This window comes from Anastrepha ludens, chromosome 4 (genome assembly GCF_028408465.1).
Source record: "Anastrepha ludens isolate Willacy chromosome 4, idAnaLude1.1, whole genome shotgun sequence".
NCBI classification, from domain to species: Eukaryota; Metazoa; Arthropoda; class Insecta; order Diptera; family Tephritidae; genus Anastrepha; species Anastrepha ludens.
The window spans coordinates 15436717-15447824 of NC_071500.1; positions in this window are offsets into that span (position 1 = coordinate 15436717).

Sequence of the window (11108 nt, forward strand, 5' to 3'; positions counted from 1 at the left end):
GGAAGTTTAATTTTTTCCCAAAATTAAAGGCAGGAAGATTACAATTTTAGTGAGAATTATATAGCAATATGAATGGCATATGTATGTATATATGTGTATGGATATGCCCTATACACATGTGGCCATTAAATACGTAAACTGCTTTAACTTTATCTATCGATTTGCTTGTGCCGCTTGGAAAAACTTAAAGCTATTATTGAAATTTGGCTTTCTTACAAATGGTGCCACTGCTTCGACGTGGATTTAAAACACCCGTTCCGTTATTGGTTGCACAGATGCGGTTATTTTCATAAAATTTCATTTTGTGCAGCCACTAAAATAGGTACTTTGCGGATAACTCTTGCAATTTAACTACATAAGTGAGAAATAGTGAAAGTAGCGTAATTAGCGAATTACGAATTAGTTAATTTAACACCTAATAATTAATGAGAATTTCTTCCACTGATGAGTCGTGCGCAGCATTGCACAGTTGAAGAGCGGAGACTTGTTGTCACTCTTTGAAATAAACACAAAATCATTCAAATTTATGGGTGAGTCACTTGGACGGTCCAAAAATTTAGTTGTAAATACCCTTCAGCTCAAAAGATCCACAGAACGACGTGGTGCAAAAAGACTACTGATAATTCAATTCGGGCTCTCGCCAAGAGTATTCCTTTTAAGTCATCAAAGGCCATTGCAACTAAAATCATCCCAAGATAATTACTATCAGCACAACATGAAACTAGCAGACAGAATAGCTCATAAAGTTTCCCTGTTGAAACAAACAAATTTGAGGAAGTGGAAAATCAGTCAAGGACATAAGTCATGATGTGGGGCAGAGGGTGTGTAACATTTTTTGGAGCGATGAAACAAAAATAAATTTATTTGGAAATGATGGTGGACGAAATGTCATACGTGCTAAAGGACGCGGTTTGCAAAACAAAAAACAGTCAATCATAGCTCGGCAACCATTTGGGGATGCTTCTCCTAGTATGGAGTAGGAATTAATCACCTCATAGCCAACAAAAATTTTATTACTAGAACATACTTCAAGAAGCGATAGTATCATTTGCTGCCAAGAATATGCCACTTTGTTGGCTTTTTAATCAGGATAATAACCAAAAACACTCCTGAATGTTAGTACGAGAATGGTTTTTACAAAATAGCGTTAAAGTTAGGGATTGGTCAAGCCCGTAATGCAACCCAAGCCCCATTGCAAACCTTTGTAGTGATTTAAAAAAGCGAATAGGGTAGGAAACAATGAAAAATAAGAAGGATTTATGTCAAAAAAACATCTTCAACAAATGCCTCCGGATCATCTGTAGAATATTCTGGCCAAAAACCATCAGTAACGACGCACTGTGGAGATTAACGAACGAGGAACCCATCCTTAGGCAAGTCAAACGCAGAAAGTGGCGATGGATGATAAAAAACCACCAGATAGTATCACGAAAATGGCACTGAACTGGAACCCGCAAGGGAGCAGAGGTCGCGGTCGGCCAAAAAAACACTGCGCCGTCAAAATTGGGAAGGACCTCTCCGAGCCGTTTGATACGCCGATGATATTGACATCGTCGGCCTTAACAACCGCGCTGTTAGTTCTGCCTTTTCCAAACTGGATAAAGAAGCGAAGCAAATGGGGCTGGTGGTGAACGAGGACAAATTGAAGTACCTCGTGTCATCAAACAAACATTCGGTGCCCTCCCGTATCGGCACCCACGTCTCTGTTGACAGTTATGAGTTGGAGGTCGTAAAAGACTTCGTTTATGTAAGAACTCGCATTAAAACCGATAACAATGTCAGCCTTGAAATCCAACGCAAAATCTCTCTTGCCAACAAGTGCTACTTTAGACTAAGTAGGCAACTGAGTAGTAAAGTCCTCACTCGACGAACAAAACTAGCACTATGTGGCTCTTATCAGGCCCGTCCTAAGCGTGGACGATGGCAACATCCGATGGCGTCCCTTGGAATGTTTGAGAGAAATATTCTGCGTAAGATTTTTGGACCTTTACACGTTGGCAACGGCGAATGTCGAAGGCGATGAAACGATGAGCTGAATGAGCTTTACGACTGCATGGGCATGACGCAGCGAATAAAGATCCAGCGGCTACGTTGGCTGGGTCATGTTGTCCGAATGGATGCAAACGCTCTGGCTCTGAAAGTATTCGATGCGGTACCAGCCGGTGGTAGCAGAGGAAGACAAAGGTCTCCTCTGCGTTGGAAAGATTAGGTGGAGAAGTACTTGGCTTCACATGGCGTTTCGACTGGCGCCGGTTAGCCAGAGAAAGAAACGACTGGCGCGATTTGTTAAACCCGGCCAAAATCGCGTAAGCGGTTATCGCGCCCACCAAGAATAAATAGAAAATTTCGCAACACTACACGAGAAGAGCTGTAGTTGGTTATTGTTTTCTAAAAATTGGTTTGTTTTTAACATAAACTTACATATAAGGTTTTCACATGCGAGCTTTATTTGCTGTTTTTACAGAGAGTTGAAAAATTCATCTCGCTCGAAAGATGGAATTATCTGGTGAAAATTGTCATGCTATGATTTCTTATGACTTTCGAGACAGGAGTGCATTGATCAACTTACTTCAACTTTTAGCATTCAAGCGCCACACTTAGCCTTGTACTTACCTTAAAAAATTAATAATCCAATTTCGTTGATTAATTTTGCGCCACCTTTTACTTAACTTCTACTCAAGCTAAAGTTGAATGATAACATTTTTATTAGGATTTTCATATTTATTTGCACAACAAAAATTTAGTTTCAAAACCCACCTATACCAACTCAGTGTTTCTGCTTTAAGCCCTTTGGCACGAAAAGTGGACTCTCATATGTTTGTGTTTGTGTGTGTGGGGGCATATGCATAAGTGAATGTACGAGCACAAACATTAAAGTTAATCATTTGCAATACCTATACGTATATACATATGTAAATATGTATGCATGCATGCATTTACATACACATGCGCGTATTGTTGTTTTTGCAAATAAATTGCGTGCAAATGTTGTGCGCCTAGATTTTACATTTCTTACTTTTTCGTTGCTAGGTTTTGTGTAATGCCCATGTTTTTTGTGCTGCATAGAAATGAGGTCATTGTAAATGTTTTGAAAAGTGTTTCACAAGTATGTACATATGTATGTACATATGTATGTACATATATATGTATGTATGTATGTACCTGTATGTATAGTAGTTAGTAGTCTCTTTGCTTCTTTTTTTGTTCGCATTTGCTTTTTCGCCGCTTCATTGTCCATCGCTTACTCATTTGTTGCGCTTTTTGCGCTCTTCAAAGTGCTTGACACCTTAGCGTCATTGCTGTTGCTGATTTTATGGCTGTTGCACACAAAATTTTGCAAGTGGCGCCGATTTTGTTTCTTTGTTTTTGAATTCTAATTCATTTGTTTTATTTTTAATTACAAAGATTTTTTATGGTTTCTTGTTTTTTTCTTGTTGCTTTTTTTCTTTTTGTTTGTTTCAACTGCGTTCTATTAATTTAAATTTCACGTTTTCTTTCGCACGGTCGTTGTTTTTTTGCATTTGTTGTTTTTCAATTGTTTTCATTCGCATCGCATGTGTGTGTGTGTGTTGATTTCATACATACATACATACATGTGTGCATATGTGTGTGTAGGCATGTGTGGTTTTTTATAATTTGTCATCTGCGTCAATGCGACACTCATTTGCAATGCAAATCACTTTTTTTATGATGTTGGCATATATTTTTGTGGTTTATGTGGCTTCGCAAATGTGCGCATGAATGTGTGTGTGTATGTATGTAAATTCATGGATTCACATACTCTGTTTTTTAGCACTTTTTTATAATTTCTTCTAAACTTGATTCTCTACAACTTTGCTTCAGAAATTTTGTCAGCCATGAATACTTCGATTCGGTTTCCAAGATGCGGATTTTTCCCAAATTCATCATGAAAAAAAAAGCAAAAACAATGAACAAAAATTAATTAATACTAATTTTAGCCAAAAACCACTTCTATTAAAACATTTCCAACTGGTCAGTCCACTTTTTTAGTAATAAAAATATACACCTGAGTATTTAAACGGATTAATGGGCGCCCTTGCATTCATGTGACTTAACTTGTTTGCGCGCGTCTATATGTATGTATGTATGTGTGCATATGTATAGGTATGTGTGTACCCGCGCATTAGATATTCAAAATTTGTATTGCTCTTCAGACTTGTTTAGCATACATTTTTTCTTGTATCCGCTCGACTGGCTGTTAGCTCATCAATTTGAAACAAAAACACCGAAACACCTGACAGCGCAGACGGCGCAGGTGTAATAATTGATAAAAACTTTGCAAACTAGTTTTATTTTTTAGTGTATCCACGACATAGTCGAGTGTTTTTGTTTTTTTGTGACTAAGATACCTTTGGTCCCGGGTTCGATGCTTTTCTTCATAGAAAAAATGTGTTTTTTTATAGTTTCTCCCCCTTTGAGGCAATAGTAGAACCTCCAAATGGAGCAACAAGATGCATGCCACAAATTAGAACAGCAGCTCGGCTCAAGGCTTAATAAAGGACCATTTTTGCATTACTTAAAAAACGAAGCGCTCAGCGATCGCCAGATTTTTAGCGAGAAGTCTTTTCTCCGAATGCAGTAACGCACGCTTCCGTAAAGAGGCCACTCGCGCTTACACTGCTTGATGGGTGTTTTGCCGAGCTATTATACTTAATTGTGGCTTTTTACAAATAGATTTTATGAGCATTTTTTCATAGCAGAAATATAATTGGAGGTTTGCCATTGCCTGCCTAGGTGCGATCTCTATTAGAAAAAACTTTTTCTATCATTTGGTGTTTCATGCGCGAGGTTTCGAACACGGGCGCTACGCGCACCCACCAATACAGCTACGAAGGTCGGTCGAAGAAGTTAACATAGCCATGGTATTTATTCGCCTTTTTGTTACAATATTTCACCGAAGAATTACTAAATCGAGCCAAAAGTGTATCACGCTTGAACAACAAAAAACTCACAAAAGTGCTTCTATGGTCTATGGTCCACGAAAATTTCTTACCTTTATTGGCGAAAAATAAATCCGTTGCATAAAAAATCTTTACTGGAATCAGGCAACAGCAGTAAAAGTTGATGGTCAGTTGGCCAGCGAAGTACGCATTTCGCATTTTTAAAGGAGTCAGACAAGAAAGAATTTATTTTGACACCTTTACTTTTTACCATTTACGCAAAACACATTTTTAAAGAGGCTCGTCACGATGCTCATGAGGGTATTACTGGCGGTGACCGAATTGAACGAAGCTCGCCAGTCGTTTCCTTCTCGTGGAAACCGGCACCTGTTGGATACACCAAGTGAAACTAAGTCTTTCTTCACGTGATCTTTCTAGCACAGAAGAGGCCCTTCTCCCCTTTCTTTGTTACCACCAGCTGGTACCACATCGAATTCGGACGACATTACCCAGCCAACGTAGCCGTCGCCAACGCTTCTGCGCCATAAGTTAGGACGCAGCCTTCTAGTGTTAGTTTTGTTCGTCGAGAGAGGACTTTACTACTCAGTTGCCTACTTAGTCCAAAGTAGCACTTGATGGTTGCCGATTAAATGAAAACTGGCATTTCATGAGTTTAACTTACATCTTAAAATGCGCTTTATCAAATGCTGTGTTTGGTCAATATCGTTATATGCAATGGAAACATGGACGCTAAAGACCTTCGCACTTACAGCCACCGTCGTCGTCTATTGCATCAGGTCGTGTGGTCACTAAACCAATCGCTCCTCTTCTTCTGGGCAGACACGCTTCCCGGGACTACTGTCACATTTCTTCTCCTTCTTCTTACCGTCACAGTCCTTGGTGAACCATTGCTTTCTTCACAGCTTCTTGTCATAAAGAAGAAGAAGAAACGTGGCATTAAGATAATAAAAAAAAATTTCTTTGATGCGTAATATACGTCATTGGACTGGTATCGGAGGATTTGTAGAGCTATGCAATGCTGCAAGGCAGAGAGCTGTATATAAAATCATTGAAAATAATATAAAATAGGTTAACAGGTTTGGAAGCTGAAATTGATTGATATTTATGAAATAAAACTTGTATGATCGCTGAGGAATCGAAATCGAATAGGCATAATAAAGAAGAAAATGGGCTACGAATCATTGTTTTTGCTTAAGGTTTTTTACTTATGAGAAAATGCTGTTTTTTGTTTTTTTGATATTCATGAACTTGCACACCTTTGCTGGTCTACCTTCACATTCCAACTATTGTTGTATATTATTGTACAAAATTGCCAGATCTTGTTTTTCCCTTTCCGCATAATTCTAATTCTATTAGCTTGAGCGGTATACTATTTTTTCGAAACATATTCGAAATTAATTTGGTCTATCGCATACTCTCATACAACACCTCGCTTATAAATCATTTTGGAGCTTCACTTGTACGAGTCAGGGCAAAAGAAATTCAAGCAATGTCGTAGTTATTGCGGAAACTTGTTTGTGCGCCATGTGATCTTGACGCGCCACGCTAAAATACAATTTAATAATAAAAGGCTTTTTTCCAAGAACGTCTACACCTGTCTAAGAATTACTCAGACATTCAAGTACTTAATATCTTTTCTGCTGTGATTGAGTCACATATTTTTGCAAACGATATTTTTATTATTAATAGTTGGAAGATTTTTGGGCCCTTGCACGTTGGCGAAGGCACATATCGCAGGCGAGATGGAACGATGAGCTGTATGAGCTTTAAGACGACACAGACATAACGCAGCGAATAAAGGTCCAGCGGCTAGGTTGGCTGGGTCATGTCATTCGAATGGATACAACTGCTTCGGCGCTGAAAGTATTCAATGCGGTGTAAGCTGTTGGTAGCAGAAGAAGATGATGACCTCCTCTGCGTTGGAATGATCAGGTGGAGGAGTACTTCGCTTCACGTGGTGTTTTCAACTAGCGGCACTTGGCACGCGCTTTGTTAAACTCGACCACAATCGCGTAAGCGGCTATCGCGCCAATTAAGAAGAAGAAGTTGTTGCTATGGCGCCGGCTTGGGCGCATAACGAAGAGCTTTGCAGATTGGGGATTTTTTTTCTAAAGAATCTAATTTGACTTGGCATTCTTCAATGGCATTAATTTGAGGCACTGTGTGGAAATTTATGGAGTTTGTGAGTATTTTATAATTTATATCAGCAAGCGATCGAGTTCAAGAATCAATTTTATAAAATAAATTCGGAAAATTGAATTTTGTTTTTTTTTTTCATATACGTCCTTGGATGCTTGCTTGAAAGAAAGTATTTCTGAATGTTTCTTCTTACTGCCATCGATTTTGTTTACTGAAAAACCCAAATGAAAAGAAAGATATTTAATTTTTCATTCGAACATTTTTGCATAAAGTAGTTTATTTACAAAACTGTTTTAATATCACAAAATTAAAGCAATTTTTATTTTACATCAATTCTAGTTGCAGATATTATTAATTGATAAATTCTATATACATTTGTAAGTAAATAATTTCTGTTTTAATAAATATAACTAATTTAGAAAATAAAATGTTAGCTAAAATATTTCAAGTAATTCTGTGAAAATGTTTGACAATGCAACATACGTACATACATACATACATATCGCTCGTTTACGTCAAAAAAAAAATTTTATTGTATTCTATTCAAAAATAATTTTTTATAAAAACAAAATTTTATTTTATCCAAAAACAAATTTTTATAAGCAATTTTTTTATTTTACTCAAAAACAAATTTTTATAAATTTTTTTTTATTTTTTTTTCCAAAAACAAATTTTTATTAAAAAATTTTTTATTTTACTCAAACACAAATTTAAAAAAAAATTTTTTTTTATTTTATTCAAAAACAAATTTTTTTTATTTAATTTAAAAAAAAAATTTAAACAAATTTTGTTTATTTTATTCAAAAACAAATTTTTATAAATTTAGTTTTTATTTTATTCAAAAACAAATTTTTATAAAAGTGTTTTGTATTTTACTCAAAAACAAATTTTTATAAATTTTTTTTATTTTATTCAGAAACAATTTTTTTTTCATTTAATTCAAAAAGAAAAGTTTTGTTTATTTTATTCAAAAACAAATTTTTATCATTTTTTTTATTTTATTGAAAAACAAATTTTTATAATTTTGTTTTTTTTTTTTATCAAAAAACAAAAAAAAATTTTTATTTAATTCAAAAAGAAATGTTTAAAACAATTTTATTTATTTTATTCAAAAACAAATTTTTATAATTAAAATTTTGTTTTTTATTTTCATCACAAACAAATCTTTATAAATTTTTCTTTTATTTCATCAAAACACAAAAAATTTTTTTTTTTTATTTTATTCAAAAATAAATTTTATAAATGTTTTTTTTATTTCATTCAAAAACAAATTTTTATAAAAATTTTTCATTTTATTTATTGTATTTGAAGCCAACAGAAATGTGCAAAAAGCTCTACTTTAATGCTGTGTAAGAAATTCATGGCGAATCTATTAACAGGACCTCGATGGATGCATTTTCTTTACTTTTACTTAGGAACTGAAAACTCCGAAGCCGCGTTTCTCAACATTTTGGGTTTTTGGATTATGACACTACTGAAATAAATGAGCGATATGCATGAACTTACATACTTACATATTCTTAGCTACATACATATTTACATAAAAATTCAAATCAAAAGTACAGGCGTTTTCGAAACTAAAAATAGTTTAGTTGACTAAATAAATTTAAGTATCTACACCAAATAATTGAATAGTTAGAAAGCTTAAAACAAAAAACATTTTCTATTGTCGTGAAAATTCGCAAGTGAAATTGTGGAGAAAACTGTTTTTGAAATGCTTTGCGTTAGTGCTAATCTCACCACTCACATGACCAGAGAAAATACCTTAAATATGCACAGAAGACGCATAACAAAAATATTAAATAACAGTTTTAGTGAATTTTTGGCTCAAAGTTGTTATTTTTAATATTTTTTATTATTTATTTTTTTGTTTTTTGTATTTTTTTTTTTTGTATAAAGTTGTGACAGTTAAAATAATGCTTGTTAAAGTGGTAAACTGCAGCGCGGCTTGTCATCTTTGACATTTGTTAAGCAGGCAGATTTTCTACTTTGATGCAGATGCAATTTTCACAGATTCCTATTGAGCACAACAGATCCAGAACGCAGGACGCAGAAATTGCGTGAATTTGTTTGAATTTGAAAATGATGCCGGTTTGTCAAACCAAATCATTTTTGGTGATGTGAACCTCATTTCACATTGGCTGCATTTGTCAACAAACAAAATTGCCGCATTTGGGTAGAAGAAAACCCTCGAGTAATTTTAGAAAAATTATGATAAAAAAAAAATTATTATTATTAAAAATCATTACATCCACTAGAATGTATGGATTGGTGTGGTTTTTGGACTAGTGAAAATAATTGGCCCGTTTTTCTACGAAGCTGAAAACGAAAAAGAGCTGTCACTGTCAATGGGCAACTGCTTGCAGATTTTTTATGGCCTGCAGGCGGCTTGAAGGCATAGACATAGACGTTCTGTATTTTCAACAGAATGCCCCCACAAGTCACACAACACGGGAAAGCATTGCATGATTGAGATCTAAGTTTCCCCGTTCGATAAATTTCACGTTATGATAACGTATCTATGGCCACCCGGATCATGCGGTCTAACTCCATTAGACAACTTTTTGTAGTTTTTTGTGGGGTTTTCTGAAAAGTAAAGTCTATGTGAATAAGCAGAGCAGAAACACAACATTCGAACCGAGATGGCTGAACTCAAGGCGCTCATGTTTGAGCGACGCCTCGAACATTTTAATACGCGTAAGACAGTCTGTGGGCACGCTTATGGTAGACTTTTAATGAAGCAGTTTTTAAGTGCAGTATTATGTGAATTTTGCGAAAATAATGAAACTTGAAAGTATCTAAATTTTTGCATGCTCTATTTTAAAATAATATTTAGGCGCTTATTTTGAAAGTAACCTTTATGAAACTTGTTTTTTTCTTAGAAAATTTTAAGTAAAAAAAAATAGAAAATTAGAAAAAAAATATGAAAAAAGTATAAATTTGTATGGAGTCGGAATTTTGTTTAGACTTTCAATTCAAAATTTTAAGTAAAAAAAATAGAAAATTAGAAATTTTTTTTTTTTTAATTATAAATTTGTATGAAACTCCAACTTTTTTTAGGCTTTCAATTCAAAATTTTAAGTAAAAAAAATAGAAAATTAGAAACAAAAAAATCTGAAAAAATTATAAATTTTTATGAAATCCCAATTTTTTTTTAGACTTTCAATTCAAAATTTTAAGTGAAGAAAATTAGAAAATTAGAAAAAAAAATTATAAATTTTTATGAAATACCAATTTTTTTTAGACTTTCAATTCAAAATTTTAAGTGAAGAAAATTAGAAAATTAAAAAAAAAAAATTATAAATTTTTATGAAATCCCAATTTTGTTTAGGCTTTCAATTCAATCTATTAGTAGGCTTGAAATTTGAGCGGACTTCATATGACTTTAGAATCGCCCAAGGTCTGTTGTTGGTTTATTTAGAATTGGACGCTCGCAGGGCAAAATCACAGCGTGCAGAGTGTTTCCGGCGATACTGTTTTCTATAGCAAATATTCACATATTTTTCCATTTCCAATATTTTATGCGCCTAATACTAAAAAATACATGTAGGGCTCGAAAATTAGCCAAGATTTAGAAACTGTACTGTGTTTTAATGCAACTGTTTTGTTTAAGAGGGGAAAAAATAATAAAAAAACTATTTATAATAAAAAATTATTAATAATAAAAAAAATATTAATAATAAAAAAAATATTATTAATAAAAAAATGTATTGATAAAAATTTAGCCAAACTGTGCCAACGTGCTCTGGTGCGCGGGTGAGTTAGGTGAAATGGTTAAAGTGCCGGTCTGGCATTCCTCAAGTAGCACTAAAGTGCCGTTTTGAGTTAAAAGCTGCCAAAAAATTAAATTTGAATATTACTAAGTTCTGCAGTGGACTTTTGTGCTTAATGCATCAAAATACACGAATTTATGACGCCAGAAATGATGAAACCCAAAATGTTTGAAACTCAAGTCGCGCGCATAAATTTATAGCCGCGCAACGGCGTCTTTTCTCTACTTTCGATTGTTGAAACTTTTTGCTTTTTTTACATTTTTTTCTTAATTCA